General features: G+C 39.8%; 1 protein-coding gene across 10 annotated transcripts in view; it reads left to right on the top strand.

Moving 5' to 3' along the window:
* The window catches only part of MECOM (MDS1 and EVI1 complex locus), a 562,536-nt gene that overhangs the window by 98,516 nt on the left and 441,700 nt on the right, over positions 1 to 22,320 (top strand). Inside the window, exon 1 of one of the 10 annotated variants that reach the window (XM_047875121.1) lies at positions 8,277 to 8,298. The exons of the other annotated variants lie outside the window; for them this stretch is intronic. The gene's annotated coding sequence lies outside the window, so the exon portion shown is untranslated. Of the gene's footprint in view, positions 1 to 8,276; positions 8,299 to 22,320 lie in introns of those variants that run through there. 10 annotated transcript variants of the gene reach the window in all.

The following is a 22,320-nucleotide window of genomic DNA, read 5'->3' as shown; positions in this document are numbered from 1 at the left end:
GCAGACTAGATGGCCAAGGAGTCAAACAATACACATTTTGGACAGATTTGCTTTTACCATTTTTGCTTTTACCATTTCGAGAGATAGCTTCAAGGGAGTGGTAGATCCAGACATGGGATATGTCAATACCTAAATCTCCTATTATCCAGATAGTTGGTTTGAATGGGTGACCTGCTATTTTGGGGTTTGGAGACAGAGCAGGCCAGTGGCAATTGCACATGATGGCAGTATTGTTGTGAGCGAGTGAGATTGTCGTTGTGCACTTGGTCACCATCCATGCCTGCTGGCCCTGTCTGTCAGGCCAGGACCAATGTGTGATGGGTGATATCTCCTGTGCCGGCTACCTTCAGATTCTAGCTTGTCTGATGGGGTGCCCCCCCTGCTGGAACAAAAGAATAATAGTTGCCTCCAAGAACAAGCAGGGACTTCACATTTGGCCCCTTTCAAAGCAGTCATCCTTCTTCCTCCTTAGCAGCAGGACTGTGGGATAAGCATGGATTTTAGAGTGTTGGAGGAGGTCTTTTTGTGACACTGAAGCTCCTAGCCCTCCCAAGCATAGCTCCTTTCTGGAGAGCTTGGGGTTTCTGGAAGCACCCATCATCTCCACGTCTTTGTGGGTAGGACAAATTCATATCTTTCAGGAGACAGAGAGGTTAAGGTACCAGACCCATGTTGTTACACAGTCAAACAGCAACTCATGTGGCCACAGCACTTTAAATGACAACCTAAGTGTTTTTGGCAATAAGCTTCCCCACTTGGTGAACTGTGATTGTTTTTGGTGGGCTGCCCCTGCCTTACTTCCCTTGCCAAATACAAAGGCAGAAGCAGCATTTCTAAAAGGTCCTATACCACCGAGCAAGTGGAAGCAGCACCAGAGAGACCGCGAAGGACTTTACTGAGCTGGATCATTCTCTATGAATCCAAGCTCTGTTGATTTCGTTTAGAGCTTTGGACTCTTGCAAGACAGTTCTCATTCTTTTGAATGAAGGGTCAGTTTTAGATGCTCATCATTGCTTTGCAGTATTTTATATTAAATATTCAGCCAAAAGAGAACAAAGGAATAGATACCTGAGTATCTGCAATATGTACCTGGTTGTCTCTAGTAATGCTTTACTTTGCTGACCCGGCTTCAAGTAATTTTCTCTTTTTTCTTCTCTTTTCTTTTCTTTTCTTTTCTTTTTTTTTCTTTTCTTTCTTTCTTTCTTTCTTTCTTTCTTTCTTTCTCTTTCTTTCTTTTTTTTCAAGCATTACAGATTAGAACTGAGGTCCTCTGGACCACCAGCCTCAAATCTCATTTGTATCTCTTCCTCTTCAGGGTTCTTCTCATTATCCTGAATTTGGTGTTTAGCTATCCCAAGCACATGTTTATACTACTGCTACAATATGTGTGACTATAATATAGCATGATTTTGTCTCCTTTGAAAGTTTATTTAAATAGAACTGACTATTGATATTATTTTGAGCTCCTTTCTCCCCTCAGTATTATGTTTTTATGATTTACCTATGATGTTTCATATGGATTAACTTCATTCATTTTTATTGCTTTGTAATATTCTATCATATGAAAATAGAGCAATTTATTTCCCCATTGATGGAAATGTAAATTGCTTAAAACTTTTTACTATTATGAACAATGCCATATGACCACTGTTGTAATGTTTATGTGTAAGTGTGTAAAGTTTATATATGTTACATTTTCCAGTTTTATTGGATGTTTCAGATTGCTCTTCAAAGTGATTGCACTAATTTTTCCTCCTATCAGCCGTATACGAAAGTTCCAATGTTCATACACCTCTACAATTAAATGTATAAAACTTAATTTTTTGTTCATATTGTGGACTAGAATTATGTTTTGTTATTTTAATTTAAATTCCTCAGATTACCAGAAAATACTGAACATGTTTTCATTTTATACCTATTTAGGGTCCCTTTTCTGAACTATCTGTACATATCCTTTCCCTTTAAAAAAAATAAGCTGTTTGAATTTTCTTAATGACTTGTGGGAATTCTTCCTAAATCATTAGATGCCAGGTTTTAGGAAATCTTTTTTTATTATAAAAAATAATATACCCACACCAGAGAAAACTGGAAAATATAGAAAAGAAAGAAGTCACTGCTAATTCCAGTACCCCTAGCCAAATATTGGTTCATTTGTCCCATTTATTGCTAGTCTGTTTTTTTTTCTTATGATATTTTTATGTAGTTATATTACACTGTATATACAGCTTATATTCTGCATTTCTTAGTTAATATATTACAAGCTTTTCTTTCTTTTCTTTTCATTTCTTTTTGATGCCGTTGTATGGCTTTTGTAGCCATCGTTTTAAATTGGTATGTGATATGTCATTAAGTGTATCTATCATTTCCTTATTGTTGGAACTTCAGGTTGCTTTTTATTTTTCCACTTTATAAATAACATTATGATGAAATACATATGCCTAAAAAGTTTTTGATACATCTTAAATTATTTTCTTAGAATAGATTCATAGGAGTTAGGTTACTGGGCCAAAAAGGGTAGACATTTTTTTGAAAGTAAAATGCATTGTAAGAATATTGTTTAATCAGTGCTGGCAATCTAAAGAAAACAGGGTTCAAGAAGACTCAAGGGAGCCTGAAAGAAGTCTAAGTGTCTGGCTCACTTTGCTTGGCAGAGAGAAAACTTACAAGACTTTACTTTCTCCAGCCACCTTTCTGGACCGAAAACACCATTCATTATAGACATTTTCTATCTTGCTTGTGCAACGATTTGGCTTCGAGAGAAAAAGAGAATTTTCCAAAGCTAAAACATAATTCTTACAAGGATAATACTTACAAGTGAATTTTACTGATGCTTAAACACTGATAAAAGAAAGTGGTCTGTTTATTGTAGCGCATGAAACTGAATACACAAGTAAAGAGAATGTCTAATGGTGGAAATGCTGCCTTGAGTACGAGCTGACAATCTTATGGAACATGGACATCTCAGCATGTTTAGTGGGGCCTTTATGTTTAGATGATTTACTCTTTGGCATTATGGACAGAATAAAAGGTTCAGATTATCCCGTGTGAAAACACATTTATTTGGAAAGATGTAATACATGTAGTTCTTAATTTACGAGAAGACTATATTCTGAAAGTTCCTTTACAAGTCAGTTAATTAGAACTCAGAAAGCATTTTCCCTTAGAAGTAATATTGTAAGTGGTGGTGTGGTTTCCAGACTGGCACATAAAAGCCCATTTAATCTGTCATATATCTGTAAGATAGCCCTGGTTTCAAATCTAGTTTAGCTACAGTCTATTTGGGTGAACTTGAGAGCACTCCTGTTACTTAAATTCCTCATCTGTAAAATGAGGAAAGGGTCTTTGTGAGGATTGCCTGAGAAAATGTATATGAAAATGTTTTATGAACTGTAAGATGCCGTACGAAAGTAGCAGATCTATTGTTTTTTCACACCAGAAAAATAACTATCAAAGGGCAAAACAATGTATATGACTGGTGTTGCCAGGGAACTGGGGAGGCCCTGGGCCCTAGAGCCTTGACCCAGCCCATCCCAAAGGATCCGCTGAAAGTTCTTAGTCTCGTCCTGAGAAAGAATTCAAGCACAGACACATGACTCAGTGGATAAGCAACACAAGCAGGGAAGTTTATTAAAGGGGAAGGGACCCTCTCAAGATGTAAGAGCAGGCAAGCTTTAGAGAGAGAAAGAAACAGCGCTACATACTGGGGCGGGGAGGGCAGTGTTAGGTTTCTATCTTTTATTGACGTCTATTAACTAAGGGGTGGAATATTCATTACTTAGGGTGAGGATGGTGATTTTTCTTCCTTGTTTGGTCAGGGGGTTCCTGTCATCTGCTGTCTTGGGCCTGTCTGGTTTGATCAGGCTTTGTGTCGACTGCTGCTGTAGCAGAGGCCTCTGACTTACCCCATACCTGGCCGCGACTTCCTCCTTGCTTGCCTCTAGGTATCCTGTTAGAACCTAACTGGGGTGCCTGGGTGACTCTGTCAGTTGAGCCTCTGACTTTGGCTCAGGTCATGATCTCAGTCATGATTTCATGGGTTTGTGAGTTCTAGCCCTGCACTGGGATTGCTGCTGTCAGCACAGAGCCTGCTTCAGATCCAGTGTTCCCCTCTTTCTCTGCCCCTCCCCTGCTCACTCTCTTTTTCTTTCTCAAAAAGAAAATAAAACATTAAAAAAAAAAAGAACCTAACTAAATGCCTACTCCAACAACGGGACTTCAAAGTAGAACATGTATAAACTAGGGGTTGTGCGGGTGATCTGTTGGGGTATAGCAGGCATATACTTAGAATGCCTATGTACATTCTTTCTTTTTTTTTTTTTCAATATATGAAATTTATTGTCAAATTGGTTTCCATACAACACCCAGTGCTCATCCCAAAAGGTGCCCTCCTCAATACCCATCACCCCCCTCCCCTCCCTCCCACCCCCCATCAACCCTCAGTTTGTTCTCAGTTTTTAAGAGTCTCTTATGCTTTGTACATTATTTTTTATCCTATCTTTGTGAATACACATCACAGTAGAATATTTTATCGATCCCTGTATCTATATATCTTTATATAAGTAATGGATATGCTCGTAATTTTAAAACACTTATTGTTTGACCCAGTTTAGAGTCCACTGGTCTATTCATATCTTTACCCTATGGGATATGGGACTTATGGAAGGTGACGTGAGCTAAGTAGATAAACTGAGTTTATATAATCTGCATATATAACATGATCTCTATGCAAAATGTAACTCCAGTTTGGACAGTGAAGTGTCTCTTTGCTTCCTCACTTAGCTCCTGCTGGTGCTATGTTGACATTCCTCACTTTGCAGTCTCTATATAAAATGCATATGTGTGTGTGTGCACATGCATGCATGCATGCATATATATATAGAGAGAATTGTAGGGCATCAATATCTCTCTACATTGGCGTGAAAAATGACTGGGTCTGTCATCCATTGTTATTATTTTTCTGGAGGTTTAGGAAGGGATGCTGGATGCTTTTCCCCCTAGGTTTAAGGATTGCCAAGTTGAATACTTTTTACAATGATTTTTGGAGTCCTGAGGATGGGAGTAGGAGGATAAAGGGAACTGTTAGCTGTCTCTTAGTAGCTAATGACTATAGACTCCTGAAATAGGAAAAGTAATTTTAAAAATCTATTAATCAAAACAGTATGCTGAAAACTGTCAGAAGGCCTCATTGGTATTTCATGTAAGTCAACTTTCTGGGCTGGGACCCCGAATGACTGAATTGATGTTGAGATACTTGCTGGATAGGTTTAATGATATGAAATTAATACAGCAAAGGAGATTTCTGCCAATTATTTCCAGAATGAAAAGCCAATAAAATACCTTAATGTTACCACATGCATTCATTTTGTCAGTGGGCACTTACACTTAGAGTTTTATATGAAAAGGTAAGCCGTGCCCTGAGATCCAAAAGAGAATGGGCATCTCATGGTGAGTGTTCTTCGATACGGAAAACACACAGAAAAAGAGAAGAATGGAAGTGAATTATAACAGGGTTGACATAAATGAGCAAGACTAAATAAGTTTTGAAAGCAGTGGCCCATTCAGTTATTTCTTTTATTTTTCATATTTTTCCTCAACTCTGCAAAATAATAAGAAACAAAAGAAAAATCTGCTGAATGCCTAGTCATAGTTTATTGGAGCAGGAAAAAAAGCCATTCTGAACCATTCTCTTATTTGCTGTGAGTGGCAGAATCATTCACCGTGGTGAATCATAGCAGGGAGAACCATTTGGAGTGATTATTTTCTGATGTTTAAATTGCAAATAGTGCATGTGGAATCAACAAAGGTATGAATTATTTTTAAAAATCTTAAAAAAAATCCTCTTATTGAAAATGTGTATTTGTATGACCAGCTTATGACTTCATTTCACAATAGCCAAGCCAAGCCTTGAGTATATGTCTTTTTGTCTTCCTATTTGACTAATTGAAAGCTTTCCTAGTTAATATTTTTTTATGTAAAAAATAGTATATTATCCTAGAAGCTGCATGACAGTAGTAATGGTGGGAAAATATATATATATATATAAGTATTTGGTTCAACTGACTGAATTGAAGAAAACGTCAGAGTTTCCTGCCCTTTCCTTCAGTGAGTAAGAAACCTGTTGGCCGTTAAACAAAATAAACGGAGGGATTAACCCTGTCTGGGTGAAATTTGTTAATGACATGCAAATGATTTATCATTAATGTAATAATAGGCACTACTTAGTGTTAGTCCTGTGAGAATCCCTGATGGAAAGGACAATATACTTGATGCTTAAGATGAAATATCATCTGCCTCCAGTAATCTGGTGCCTTGTTTTGGTTGAAAAGCTTCAGGTTGCCTGGCCCTTTAAGGCAAATCTCTGGTATTCAAATAGGTGAAGTAAAAAGGTATTTTATGCTCCAGTGTCTGCTTTGTGAGAGCACTTAATTTTAAGAGGGCAGAATGGAATGCTTCTATTTAAACTTAGGGGGACCGGCAGGGAGGGTAACCACATTCCATGAAGTCCCACTTCGGCTCCTGTTTTTCCTTCATAATGGGAGACAGCAGACTCTTAGCTGGGATTGGGGTTCAATGGTTGGCCTCAATTTTTAGTGGCCTTGAAAACTCTTTTTGACAAGGAAACTGGATGGTTCCTAAGGAGAAAGAAAATGAGCTTTTCAGAAGGGAAAGATCCTCTTGCTCTCCTTAACATTTGGTATCCTGACCGCACACAGAGGGCGCTCACTGTATGCTTTGTGAGTGACTGTGTACAATTTAAGATAGGGCTGCAAGCACCTCAGCTCTGAGAGACTCAGCGGGGGAGGGGGAGGTGTGGGCACATTCTTGGCACCTATCCTGTCCCGGGGCTGGTTGTCTTTAAGCCCCTGTAATAATTACTGCTGTGTAACAAAATGTCCCCCAAATTTAACAGCTTAAAATATCAAGCATTTGTTATCTTTTCTGGTTACTGCAGGACATGGTGGGGTGGTTTTGGTTCAGGGTCTCTCATGAGGTTGTGGTGCAGAAGTTACCCTGGGAATGCAGTCATCGGAAGGCTGGGGAGCATCCTAGGAGCTCAGCAGAGGAGAGTGTTGGAGATGACATCACACAGTCGTCTCCACAGGGCTGCTTACACCATGGTAGTGACTTCCCCAACAGGGAATGATGGAGGGGGCACATGCAGCCCTTTATGACCTTGTCTCTGACTTACACACTGTCACTTCTTATCCTCCCTGGTAGAAGTGAGTCACTGAGTCCGGCCCATACTCAGTTAATGAGAGGGGATTACAAAAGGGGTGTGAACACTGGAAGGGCCACCTTAGAGTCTGGCTACTTCTGCTCCATTCATGACATTAATTTTGTTCAGCTATCCCATGACTCAAGAGATTCTGGAGATCTGCTTGAACTAGTTTCGTTAAAGGAACTTTGGTTTACCTTGAATTCACCTCCAATAAAGTCATTTGAGGATCTGTCCCAGCCCAGATCCAGTAGACCAATAGAGAGGGTCATATTCTAAACTTCATCAACATACCACCATGTATTGGCTGTAAGCCCCAAGTCAGTCTTGGGAGGAAATAAAATCATTCAGCTGAATTACATGAAATTAATGTGTTGGCTTCAGTCCAGTTCCCACTGGATACATGTCCTTGTCATAGGGAAAACTACTAGTAGTTTTAATTGACCAACCTAGGAAGGTGACAAGAAGAAAAGACATTCATAGACATGGCATGCTCAGTCTGAGACCTAGTCACTCCCCTGAAGAAAGTTTGAAGAATCTGTCATTTCACCAACCAAAAAGAATTATACCTATCATCCCAATTATAAAAGATACTTGCTTTCAGTAAGTCAAGTTAAAATATTTAAAAAAAACCAAAAAGTATATATGGTTTAGATCAATGATGTTCATGACTTAGACTTCAATTTTATTTTCTTTTTAAAAAATATTTATTTATTTATTTTGAGAGACACACACACACACACACACACACACACACACACACACACGGGGTGGGGGGAGGACACGAATGGGGGAGGGACAGAGAGAGAGGGAGAGAGAGAATCCCAAGTAGCCTCTGCACTATCAGTGCAGAGCTGGATGTGGGGCTCAATCTCAAGAACCATGAGATCATGATCTGAGCAGAGATCAAGAGTCAGATACTTAACTGACTGAACCACTTAGGCGCTCCAATTTAATTTTCTTTTTTAAAAAGCCTTCTGGTTTCATAGGTCATTCAAGAGGCTATCATCCAGCTTAAGATGTTGCCTATGTAGTTGGGAGAAGACAAATGATAAATTGTTTCCATAAATGTGATTCAACAGGTAGGACATATATTCATGGAACCTGGAATGAGATACATTGGAAGTGGGGCCATATTAAAGGATTTGTGTCTTTGCACTTTAGTGAGAATCTTGGGAGCAGATTTAGCTGGGAGGAACTGGAAGTAACCAGAGAAAAATGGTGCCTCAGAAGCTTGAGAGATACTTTCTTAGGAAGTAAAACTGGGTCAGAAGCCAATATAGTCATCATTTTCAGGTTTATTCCATTGCCAGCAGCAGCCCTACCCCCTAACTTTGCCCCTATCAGGTCCTCCAGGGTATAATGCACAGTGGTGAGCCAGGCAGTGGCTATACTGTATTCTGCAGTCAATCCTGGAGACACAGGCAGGAGAAAAAGTCAAGAGATGCAGTGTGGGTGTTCAGGACCTCCTCCCTTCCTTCTATGGCTCCCAAACTTGATTTCTTGATTTTTTTCCCCTTGTGCTTTTGAGTCTGCAGTGTGGTTACTTGACATTGTCAAAGTCCTGTTTGGATAAAAGCTTCTTTCTTTTAAAACAAAGTGTAGATGAATTCTATGTAATTTTGTCTTGCCTCTATTTTAATTTTCACCTCCATTTTCTATTGGCAAGGAGTTGATCATTTCCTTCTCTGTGTTCCTGGAGTACCTTGCCGTAATGCCGATATAACATTTACCGTATTGAAATTTGTGCTTTACTTCTCTTTCCTCCCCCAAATCCAAGATTGTGAAATCCTTGAGGAATTTCACTAGTTCACAAATCTCAACTCCTTAGCAGAGTGTCTGGCATCTTTTAGGCATGAATAATAATGCTGAATGAATGAACAAAGGAAGGAAGGAAGGAAGGGAGGGAGGGAGGGAGGAAGGAAGGAAGGAAGGAAGGAAGGAAGAAGGGAAGGAACAGAGAGGCTGCTGATTGTATTTTACCACTCAAGCTCTCGGTTATATTTCTGGGCTCCTAAAAGAAAATTTAGGTATGTTAGAATTGGTCAGATGCATCCATTACTGATACAAATGATATAGAATCATCATATTTCTTCCGGTAAACTTACTTAGAAATTAAAGGTCTGGCCACCTGCATTAGCAGCCCAGAAGGAAAAGTTTAGATTGGCAGTTAGATTAGCCGGCTCTGTTATTCAGTGACTTTGCATGCTTGTTCAAGGGCACTGGAGTCAACCAATGTTTATTTTTGGATTCCCATTGCTCTTGGGATCACTGCATCGAAGAATGGTCCTTCCCCCACCCCATTACCTCCTTCACCTTGTTTGTTGTTCCTGGTCCAGGGAGTACTGAAGCCAAGATTTGGCCTGGCCAGCTACTTCTTGGTGCCCTGTTATTTTTAGCATAGGAACACAGCAGCAGTTGGCAATTCTGAGTTGGTGCATAAAAGCTGAGCTTTTGGGATGTTGAAACCATGGGTTTAAGAATTGGGGGAGTCTTTGGTTTATATGCCTTTGTATTATCTCATGATAAATAGTATGTTTAAGGCCTCAATCTGCCTATGTTTCCAGTGAAAACTTGTTTTAAGAGGCTTCTCTCTGGTTTGGGGTTCTCTATTTTATTTTATTTTGTTTTTATTAATTTTTTTAATGTTTATTTATTTTTGAGAGAGATAGAGAGAGAAAGAGAGGGAGAGAGAGAGAGAAGGGGAGGGGCAGAGAGAGAGGGAGACATGGCATCCAAAGAGGGCTCCAGACTCTGAGCCTGACACGGGGCTCAAACCCGTGAACTGCTAGATCACTACCTGAGCCAAAGTTGGATGCTTAACCGACTAAGCCACCCAGGTGCCCCTGGGGTTCTGTATTTTAGGATGGTAGGAAGGAAATTATGAAGAGAGGAGCATAAAAAATGATTGACATCTAGTTCTGTGAGGAACTCTTAAAAAAAAAAGCTCTTTATCTTGAATAACAGAAGGTTACTAGGAAAGACTAAAGAGATTTGAAGGTGTAATGGAGGTTATATTGGTTAAGATAGGCTACTTCTATAATAAACAAATCCCAGTGTATGTTTATTTTCTTATATAATAGTCCAAAGTATGCCTTTGTCAGGGAGGCACTGCTTCACCATTTTCAGGGACTCAGGCTCCTGGAGGCTTTGTCATGTTCACCTTGTAGCTTTCAGTGTCATGTTGGGTGTCAATATCCTGCCAGCAGATAGGGGAACAGCATGGACGATTATGTGTGGAGGTTTTTGTGGATCAGACCAGGAGCTGGCACATAGTACTTCTGCTCAAATTCCACTGGCTGCAGCCTTGTGACTACGTTTGTTTGTTTGTTTGTTTGTTTGTTTGTTTTTAAGTAAGCTCTCTCTATATCTGACATGGGGCTCGAATTCATGACTTGGAGATCAAGAGCCACATGCTTTACTGAGTCAGGCAGGTGCCCCACTATGATTAGTTTTTATTTTTTAATTTTTTTTAATTCTCAGGTTAGCTAACATACAGTATCGTCTTGGCTTCAGGAGTAGAACCCAGTGATCCATCTCTTACATATGACACCCAGTGCTCATCCCAACAAATGCCGACCTTAATGCCCATCACCCATTTAACCCACCCCCTGCATCAACCCTAGTTTTATTCTCTGTATTTAAGAGTCTCTTATGGTTTGCCTCTCTCTCTGGTTTTATCTTGTTTTTCCTTCCCTTCCCCTATGTTCATCTGCTGAGTTTCTCAAATTCCACATGTGAGTGAAATTGTATGATATCTGTCTTTCTCTGACTGACTTGTTTAGCATCATGCCCTCCAGTTCCATGCATGTTGTTGCAAATGGCAAGATTTCATTCTTTTTCATTGCTGAGTAGTATTCCACTGTGTGTGTGTGTGTGTGTGTGCGTGCGTGTGTGTGTGTGTGTATATACACACACACACACGCACGCACACACACACACACACACACACACACACACCACCTCTGTGACTAGTTTCTACCTACCTGCAAAGAAAGCTGGGAAATGTAATGTTATGGATGGAATTATGTCCTTCCCAAATTCATATGGTGAAGTCCTAATCCCCAGGACCTCCAGTGTGACTGTATTGGAGAGAAAGCCTTTAATGAGATCGTTAAGTTAAAATGAGGCTGTTAGGGTAGACCTTAATTCACTCTGTGTCCTTATAAGAAGAGGAGATTAGGGCATACAAAGAGACACCAGGGATGTGCATGCACAGAAGAAAGGTCATGTAAGGACACAGTAAGAAGTTAGTCATCTGCAAGCCAAGGAGATAGGCCTTAAGGGAAACCAAGCCTGCTGACATCTTGATCTTGGACTTTAGCTTCCACACTGTAAGAAAATAGACTGGTGTTGTTTAAGCCATCCAGTGTGAGCTACTTTGTTATGGTAACTCTTGGAAACTAATACATGTAATCTAGCTATGAGCCCAGAAGAAAGTAGAAATTGCCTTAGTGATTAGCTAGCAGTCTCTGCCACAATGTGGAGAACACCATTTACTTATCATTTGTTCATTCATTCATTCATTCATTCATTTATTCATTCATTCATTTGATATTTATTGAGTGCTCTTCTAGGCACTTGGTCTAAGGTGAACAAAATATACCAAAATCTCTGCTTATCTACAGACTAGGTTTTATCAGATATTGAAGCAACCAATTACCATTGAGTCACCCTGACTTATTTTTTTTAGCACCTGTCACCATCTGAAATTATCTTGTTTATTGATTTGTTGACTTGCTTATCATTATCTCCCTCCTCCCCTTCAAAAATGAGCTGCAGCCCTTTTTTGCCTTATTTCTTATTGTATCCTTAGTGCCTGAAAGATGCTTGGCAACAGGAGGTTTTCAGCATTTATCTGTTGAGGATTGAATGAGAGATATCATGGAATTATATTCCAGGAAGCAAAAACTATGTAATGAATGATTTTTTTTGATGATAAGGGACAGTGAACAGAATTTCCTTTTCTTATATTAGAAAAAAAAAGTGCCTGGTTACCAATCCTGTCCTTTAGTCCCTGAAGCCTTTTCAGCTGTTTAATCCTAAACTTTCTAGTTGTTTTGTATAAAATACTATAAGCTCAAAGTTCCTGGTATACCCAGTATGCCCATCATAGAATATTTGCATCTGAATATTTCTTGGTTTCCCCCATTGACTTAGGTACAGACTTGCAGAGACTCAGAGTGGTTGGGGTTGTGGAGAGGTGCTGCCCGGTATCCTCACTTTAGTGATCAGGAGACACAGACCAGGAGATCAGGCTTGCAGAGCTTGTGTGTGAGAAAATATAGCCAAATCTCTAGATTAGGTCCTGCAGTGACTCATCTAGCTCTAATACTTTTCCTATTTTTATTAAACGTGGAATTGAATGGTGATTATGAGTGTCAGCTCTGGACCAGGCTGCCTGGGCTTGGATACTGGCTTCAAATTAACTAGCTGTGTGACCTTGGATAAGCCCTCTGTGCCTCAGTTTTCTATATAAAATGGAGATAAGAATAGTACCTTTAACTCTTTTAAGAGTTAATACATGTAAAGTACTAAGAACAGTGACTGGTAACATTTAATAGTGCCATAGCAAGCATTTAAATTAAAGACTAAATATTGGTCTTTATAATTATTAATATTATTATTGTTATTATTGTTGCTATTATGATGGGATTAATTATATAATATAACAAATGCTTGAAGAATGTTTAGTTTTTTTATATATATGAAGAACTCCAGTAAGTTTTCTAACATTTATTGACAAAGAAAAAAGATACATGGAATATCAGTAGTTTTTATCACTACTGAAGAACTAAACATAAGTCCTAACTATAGTTTCTTCATTGAGGGGTTTTTCACAATTTTTTTATTGAGATACAATGGATATATCATAAAATTCATCCTTTTAAAGTATGCAGTTCTCCCCAAAAGTGACCCCATCCCTATTAACAGTCACTCCCCCATTCCCCCTTCCCCCAGCTCCTGGCAACCATGAACTGACTTTCTGTCTTTATGGATTGGCCTATTCTAGAAATTTCGGGTAAATGGAATCATACAGTAAGTGGCCTTTTGGCCATACAATATGTGGAATCAGACAGTATGTAGGTCTACCTTCTTTTACTTAATATGAGGCTTTTACGGTTCATCCATATTGTGTCATATCACAAGTTCATTCTTTTTTATGGCTGAATAATTTTTCATTTTGTAGGTGCATTACATTTTGTTTATCCATTCATCTTGTTGATGGACATTTAGGTTGTTTCTATGTTTTTGATCATTATGAATGATAGAGTGGTGAACATTTGTGAACAAGCTTTTCTTTTACGTTTTTATATATTTATTTTGAGAGGGAGTGCAAGTGTGTGTGTGTGTGTGTGTGTGTGTGTACAGGGGAGGGGCAGACAGAGAGGCAGAGAGAGAGGATCCCAAGCAGGCTCCATGATGTCAGCACAGAGCCTGACGTAGCACTTAATCTCAGGAACTGTGAGAATGACCTGAGCCAAAATCAAGAGTTGGGCACTTGGGGCGCCTGGGTGGCGCAGTCGGTTAAGCGTCCGACTTCAGCCAGGTCACGGTCTCGCGGCCCGTGAGTTCGAGCCCCGCGTCAGGCTCTGGGCTGATGGCTCAGAGCCTGGAGCCTGTTTCCGATTCTGTGTCTCCCTCTCTCTCTGCCCCTCCTCGTTCATGCTCTGTCTCTCTCTGTCCCCAAAATAAATAAAAAAAAAAAAAAAACAAAAAAAAAAAAAACGTTGAGAAAAGAGTTGGGCACTTAATCGACTGAGCCACCCACACAGGCGCCCCATGTGAAAAAGTTTTATGTAGGCATGTTTTCACTTCTTTTGGCTATGTAACTAGGAGTTGAACTGGGTCATGTAGTAACTGTAGGTTTAACTTTTTGAAAAATTGCCAAACTGTTTTCCAAAATGGCTGCACCATTGAAGATACAATATTTAAGATACAATACTTGGTGATTACTTCATTCTTATTCAATTGAAAAAGAAAATGCAATCATTTGAACTTAGTATTCATAGTTGAGGCTTACAGTTGTCCACAAATATTTGAGACACTGTGTCTGAGGTACTGTGATTAGGCCTGCATAAAACAAAGCAAATGAGACTTGGTTTCTATTTTCCAGAGTTGATAGAAATTTTGACTTTTCAAAGTTGACCCTCATACCCCCGTTTTTAAATTATAGATGGCTGTTCTCCTCTTCTATTACTTTTTTTTTTTTTTCTCTTTTGGCCACTACTATCAAACTTCTAGGGAGGACTTTCACTCAGTACTAGATTTGTCAAGACCAGAGGACAGAATGGAGCATGATGAGGTAGACATTGGATAGGGAGCCAAGATGTACAGGACCAAGGAACTCTCCAGTTGGGGGATTTGGGTGTAACTAATTGTCAACTAGTTCCATGACTGACAGTGGCCTTCCACCCCAGTATAGACATAATTTAAAAAGGAAAAACAAGCTATCTCTCATTTGTAGAGACTACATTTATTTTCCATGCCAAGAATCTGGTGGAAATTTTCATTTTTACATAATTACTCTGTTGTTTTGGTTCAGGGTCTATGTAGTCATAAAATTTTGTGAGCTGTGGCGAATTGTATGTATAATTGTATCCACAGATCTCTTTGCTTTAAGAAGCAAGCTTCCAAGGATTTTGTTTGGTTATGTCTACTGAGATGTATATTTCTTTTTTTTTTAATTTTTTTTTTCAACGTTTATTTATTTTTGGGACAGAGAGACAGAGCATGAATGGGGGAGGGGCAGAGAGAGAGGGAGACACAGAATCAGAAACAGGCTCCAGGCTCTGAGCCATCAGCCCAGAGCCTGACGCGGGGCTTGAACTCACAGACCGCGAGATGGTGACCTGGCTGAAGTCGGACGCTTAACCGACTGCGCCACCCAGGTGCCCCTGAGATGTATATTTCTTTTTTTTTTTTTTTTTTAATTTTTTTCAACGTTTTTTATTTATTTTTGGGACAGAGAGAGACAGAGCATGAACGGGGGAGGGGCAGAGAGAGAGGGAGACACAGAATCGGAAACAGGCTCCAGGCTCCGAGCCATCAGCCCAGAGCCTGACGCGGGGCTCGAACTCGCGGGCCGCGAGATCGTGACCTGGCTGAAGTCGGACGCTCAACCGACTGCGCCACCCAGGCGCGCCCCTGAGATGTATATTTCTTAAGGACAAGCAGATGGCACTTCCTTAGGTAGAACGTGGAAATTTACCAGAAGCCATCTTGAGCTTCTTGTCTTGGGGCAGCCTGGTTCTGTTCCTTCACTTGGAGGGCTGATAGTCATACCCTGCCAGCACCTTTCAACCACTGTTTCACCTCATTGAAATGGGTGACAATTGCATTTCATCTTGAAGCAAAGGCTGTTTACCCTCTGTGTAAACAGCTGTGAAAGGAGGCAAATGTATTTGTGGAACGTAAAGTGAGCTTTTAATGGTCCCATGTCAGAAATTTTCTTCTCATGAGCCTGTCAAGGAGGAGGTGAGTTAAGTACAGGGTGTAAACAGGGCATTTTGGCTTTTGGAAAAGACCCGTTAGCGACATCAGTGAATTTACTGGTTTTGTTTGGTATATCCTTCTCTGCCCACCACATAAGCTATACTAATTTTATATTGTCTTCAATACCAGTTATGCTTCCCCAACCTACTTCTGTCCCTACCCAAATCCCCATCCTCAGCCTTCAGGTTCTCTCTCCAGCCAGGCCCTCCCTCCCACTTCTCCCATCTCTCCAGCCTATAGAGATTTCTCTTGTTTTCTGACAGAATTCTTGTCAGAAGGGTAAGAGTACAATTGTAGTTGCTTTGTGGTGGGTTGATGTGTTTTTTGCCCGCTAAACTGCAAGCTCTCTAAAGGCAAAAGCTCTTTCAGTGCCCTGCCTGGAGGGCTTCCTTAGTCAATACCCACTGGTTGGATTCATGAGCCCACAAGCATCAAGGTACCAGCACAGAAGCTATTGATTCTCATGAGAACACTTAGTTCAGGAAAACTAGGCTTTACTGACCTTAAATAGGACATGTGATTTTTTTCTGTGCTCTCTCCTCCCCGACTAGGTAGGTCTCAAGCAGATGAGGGATAGAGAGAACATGGAAAATCTGGGCAAGCTGTGGCACTGTGACACCGGGGGAGTGTGCTTATCCTTCAGAACAATTTACCAGAGCCCACACCTGCCGCTTCATGACTAGGGTTTCAAAGCTTTCAGAACTGGTGTATGCAAAGCTTGTCTTTTGATATCCGGATAAGTTTCAATGGATTTAACTCATGTTGCAGTCAGATTTCAGCACAGGAAGTTTTTTTCCTGTACTTACCATGAAACTCTCTCTCTCTAAGGCTGTTTGGTCAGCTACATATAAACGACTATGTCCAGTTTTCTCAGTCACTCCTGAATCCTTTCTTGTACGGTACCTCTCAACGTGCAAAGGAGAAGTTATAAGGAGGCAGGTGTCAGTTTTGTGTATTTATCACCCAACTATGTGTGACCCACGCTACTTAAGCCTTCTGAGCCTCAGTTAGTGCATTTGTAAATAACATAAATGACAATAACATCTCCTGCTTCAGAGGCACCGCGAGGAGCAAATGTTGTAATGCATGTAAAGTGCCTCTAACAGAGCAAGGAATCAAATTATGTCTAATTAATGATACTTCCTGTCTCCTCTCCTTTCCTTTTTGGTCAGAATGCTGAAGGTTGTCTGTATTCATGCAAGAATATAAACCTTGCCCTCTCTTGCATCTGCATGTCTGCATTTGAATGGGATGCCTGTCTGTTTTCCCTTTCATATGACTGTATGGCTTTCAGGTTATCAAGCTATTTACCTGAATCAAAGAAAAAACAAGAAAGGGGTGGAGGAGGTTTATTCTTTTCTGCAAAAGGGAGAATTTAAATTTGAGAGCATGTCTTCCAAGGAACTAACCATGCTTTGCCTTTGTTGTATTTATTAATTGCATCTGAATAAGTGAAATAGGGGTATATTTATGAAATATATATAAAACATACATATGGTATATATAAGATATGATATATATATATATTTATTTATACATCTGCTGCTTTTCTTTCCTTTGCACATGGGAGATTAGGGAAATGGGAGGAAATAGACCAGTGGCAAACAAGCTGGCCGTGTCTGCTCGCTCACATGTTCTTGCTTGATTAACTAGAGAAAAAGGTGGAATTTTGAAAATAAGTGACTTCACATTAGGTTTTCAAACCACAAAATCCACTCCACAGTATTTTAGAAGTTTTTTTTCCGTTGGTTTTTTGTTTGTTTGTTTTTGTGTCTTGCTTTGGTGTGTAGGCTCATTGTTAGTCGCCTCTCTAGGCCTTGAGTAAGGTCTGGCTCCCTGTTGTTCTTTCCATTAGAGTATGTATCTTTTAGAGGAAATACAAAAGAAAAGAAAAAAAATTAAAAATAAGTGATATATATATATGTACATATATGTGTATATATATGTGTATATATATATATGTGTATACACATATATATATATACAAAAATATATATGTATGTATGTATACACAAATATATATATCGTCTTTTCTCTAAAAGGAGATAACAAGTGAATGAAGTTGGATTGGAAAGGTGTTACTACATTGGTATTGAGCTCTCAAAGAAAATAGTAAATGAAGAGTAAATAAACGCAAAGGGAGAAGTATGCTGAATCTGTGGAATCTTTTGGCTTATGTGTCAGGCCACAGAAGGGATGGCAGTAGTCATCCAGGGGGACAGTGATGAGCTGGGACTGTGAGAACAGTGTCCGGCTGCCCAGCCCAGCCCTCTCTAGAGAGCTGTATGTTGTGCTACCAGTGGGTTGAGGAGGCAAGGGCAACATTAGGGAAGCCAGGCAGGCAGTTAGGAAGAAAAGCCCGGACCAAACAGGCTGGCACTGACATGTCCTGAGGAGGACCGGCCCTTCCCGGCAGGAGGAAGGAGGGAGGAGCTCCGGTCCTATAAGGATGCTCACTGGCCAGCCAGAGTCCACCGCAGGAGAGAACCTACAACATACCCATTCTCACTGACCGGAGGAGGAGAGCGGGTAAAGGAGCTTTCACTGAGCATTGTGCTCGTTGCCTTCCCATCGTCTCATTTGACCTTCACGGCGACCCTGAGTAAATCTTGACTGTGAGTGTGTGGTTTCCTAGGACTGCCATAACCGATTACCATAAACCTGGTGGCTTAAAACAATACGCACTTATTTTCTCATAGTTTTGGATGCCCAAACTGCGGTATTTGCAGGGCTGGTTCCCTCTGGAGGCCCTGAGGGCGAATCTGTTGTGTGTGTCTTTCCCGGCTGCCTTCCGTTGGCTGCAGGCAAATCATTGGCGTTTCTTGCCCTGGAGCTGCATGGTACCAATCTCTGCCTCTGTTGTTTCCTCTGGGCCTTTCCCTCTGGGTCTCCGGGTCTCAAATCTACCTCCTACTTTTTATAAGGATATCAGTCATTGAATTTAGGACACACCCTAAAGATTTGGAAGTAGGACACACCAGAAACCTATTACAAACCCTTATTTATAATCAACCTAGGTTGAATTTTATCATTTTACCTTCCTTTCTTTTTCTTTCTTTCTTTCTTTCTTTCTTTCTTTCTTCATTTTTCCTTCCTTCTTTCCATCCTTCCTGCCTCCCCTCCCCTCCCCTCCCCTCTCTTCCCCTCTCCTCTTTCCTTTCCTTTCCTTTCCTTTCCTTTCCTTTCTATTCCTTCCTACCTCCCTCCCTCTTCTCTTCCTCCCTCCTTCTCTCTTTTCTTTCTTTCTTTCTTTCTTTCTTTCTTTCTTTCTTTCTTCATTTTTTCTTCCTTCTTTCCTTCCTTCCCCTCCCCTTCCCTCCCCTCCCCTCCCCTCCCCTCTCCTCTCCTCTCCTCTCCTCTCCTCTCCTCTCCTCTCTATTCCTTCCTCCCTCCTCCCTCCTCTCTCTTCTTTCTTTCTTTCTTTCTTTTTTTCTTTCAAATTTGGAGATGGTGAAATAGAATGCTTACTGGCTCGTTCGTAATAATTTGTCTCATGTCTGGTGTGTTTGGATCCAGTCCAAAACACCATCAGGAGAGCTGGATCTTGAGGTGGCCATGCCTTGTATCATTATTCTTTCCATGAAAGGTGTGACGTGTACAAACTCCATGGGTATGCCACCATCTGATATGTACACTGCGAAAGTCTCTTTGTTACTCCAAGTTTTACTTTCCTCATGTATTAGATGGAGGAGGTTGATATAGGAGATAAGATGTATTTTTAAATAGACCTGCTACCCAGCACATACTTGAACATTTGCAGAAGATTGTGTATTTTATAGTCATGTTGTAAAGTCATTAATACATTTTCAGGGAATATGTTAAAATATTCAGGGATTTTGTTCCTGTGTTATTCTTCCTTAAAGTAAAATGATGGATGGATGGGAATTCCCCCCAATGCAGAAGAGTATATACAGTGATATATAGCTGTGTTCTTGTATATAAAGTTTTAAAAGAATTAGAAACAAAAGCATTATAACAATGATACATGTGACAGTTAGAACAAATCTATATTTTGGTAAGAAAACAAGTTGAATTCAACTGGAAAATAAGTTACTGGCTCAATTCAATATTGCATTTTCTTTTAAAATAATAACTTCATTTATTCTGCCCACAGTAAACCCTCTTAAACATAGAGCTTCCTTCACCTGAAGCTTTACTTTTTTTTTTTTTTTCAACGTTTATTTATTTTTTTTTGGGACAGAGAGAGACAGAGCATGAACGGGGGAGGGGCAGAGAGAGAGGGAGACACAGAATCGGAAACAGGCTCCAGGCTCTGAGCCATCAGCCCAGAGCCCGACGCGGGGCTCGAGCTCACAGACCGCGAGATCGTGACCTGGCTGAAGTCGGACGCTTAACCGACTGCGCCACCCAGGCGCCCCTGAAGCTTTACTTTTAAACATATTTTCACCAGGGTGAGAATTTTGATGTCCATGTATGTGTAAATTTCAAATCATTCCTGTTAAGATAACTTAAAAAACAAAAACAGGAGATTGGGAAAAGAAAGTAGAAGTAAAATAGTTGGTAGAGCAGGCACTAGGGTTGTGATAAAATCCAGGGTAGAAGAAGCTGGGGCACGGGAAGGGGTAGGAGATATGTTGGGGGGAAATGAAGGAGACACTTTCAGGCTGTGTCTCTGGCATGACTTGGGAGTCAGTACGGAGTCTCAGCCCGACAACACTCGTGTTGAATGGAGAACCAGAACAAGAAAAGAGTGGCTTCCCGTTACGCTGTTTGCAACACTGCAAAGTAAAATTTGAAATAGCTGGTTGAAACTGTGCAGCAGAAAGAGCTTGACAAGATTTAAACAAGGGAGAAAGATAAATTATTATTCATTTAACTATCACACATTGAGGATAGAAAGATTTCGTCACTATCTTGGTTTTGTGTTACTGTCTTAATTTGTGTGTTTAGTAAAGGCAAACATTTATAATGCCTGCATATATATATATATATATATATATATATTCCAAGATTTCCCTCTTTCCTTTGTTTCTTCTAGCCTTATCTTCCTTTTAGGATCTAAAGATTCTACCCTGGGGGCATTTAAATTGAGAGACTAAAGTGTTTTATTATTATCACTTGTAACTAGAGCTCAGTTTGTCTATGTAGACGGAACCCTAATATAAGCCGTAGTAGGCAGCCTACTGTGTAATAGGTGTTCAGTAAAGGGTTGACTTGCATGTGCACCAAAAAAATTTAGTAGCTATTAATAATTCTTTCTTTCATGTGCAGTGCTGTGTCACATATTAGGTTAAACTAGGAACCTATACCATTTTTTTTTTCATAAATGCAAGTCTATTTGACCACTTACTTGTCACTTTGATGCTGCTGCTGAAGGCAGCGAACATTTATTAGGTGCTTGCTATGTGCTAAGCATTGCTTTAGCCACATTAAGATATTATCACATTTAATCTTGTAAACAACCCCAAATGGGTCAACTAGTTAGTAACCGAGTTACTCAAAATACTTAAGCTATGTATAAACAAAGGTAGGTTGTTTAAAACACACACACACACACACACACACACACACACACACACAGACACACACACACACACACATTTTAAGGATGCAGATACTTAAAGTTTAAAAAAACGAATAACACTGAAGGAAGAAAAATGTAAAGATATTGACTAATGAGTGGATTGTAAAACTTGATTATGTTATTTAGGGAAGATTATAAACAAGAATAATTTAAGAAGACTGTATTTTCTCCATTTGTTAAACTATAAAATGAACACTGGGATAGAGTGGTGCATTGATTTTTTAATATGTCTGAATTTTTAAAAGTTGAAATTCAGTCAAATAATATATGTATACGAAGCCAGGATATTCCTATAGCAAATGGTAAATATTTGCTTGCACTTACAAGTCAGCTGGATGAGGCACAGAATAGTGACTCATTCAATGGCCAGAGCCAAGAATTGAACCCTGCAATTTGGTTTCTTGCTACTTTTTCTCTCTACTTGATTTCTTCTCCTTCCTTTTCTGTAAATATTAAAGAATGGGCACATTCTAGTCTTCATACTTAGTTGTTTTCCCAAGTTGAACTGTAGCTGAGAATGACCCCGATTTCAAATACCCCACGTTGGTTTTTAGAAAATAGAGAAACACCTAAGCGTGGTACCTTACAGGTTCACATTATCATGAATTCCAAGCTGCTGCAATTGTCAGTGGACCATTATGGCTTGCACAGGGTTTATTTGGTTTGGAGTTACTTCAACTTTCCAAAGACATAGTGAATTTGTAAAAACAGATCATTAATGATAACCCAGAACACTTATGTCTGAAATATTGGGTGGATGCGGCAGTTAGGATATTTTTTTTTTTCCTGATGGTTGTCTGTTCTTTAAAGGCACGGCTGTCTAGTTGCCACCGGATTGAATGCTTCTGAAGATTAGCCTTTCATTGTTTGAATGTTTTCATAGCATTGTTGTAATAAGCATCTTCATACTTCACAGTTGAGATCTTGACTTTTAGAAGAAAAAAAAAGTCAGAGGCTAATCATAACAATTAGCTAATGTGTCAACAATTAGCACTTTCCATCAACCTGCTCTAAAAGGAGACTCTTCTTATCCACTAGCAGACAAAAATGCAATGATGTAGTT

Source organism: Prionailurus viverrinus, chromosome C2, assembly GCF_022837055.1.
Source record: "Prionailurus viverrinus isolate Anna chromosome C2, UM_Priviv_1.0, whole genome shotgun sequence".
In the NCBI taxonomy this organism is placed as follows: domain Eukaryota; kingdom Metazoa; phylum Chordata; class Mammalia; order Carnivora; family Felidae; genus Prionailurus; species Prionailurus viverrinus.
The sequence above is the reverse complement of the archived record's forward strand: the minus strand, read 5'-3'. Positions and strand labels throughout refer to the sequence as shown.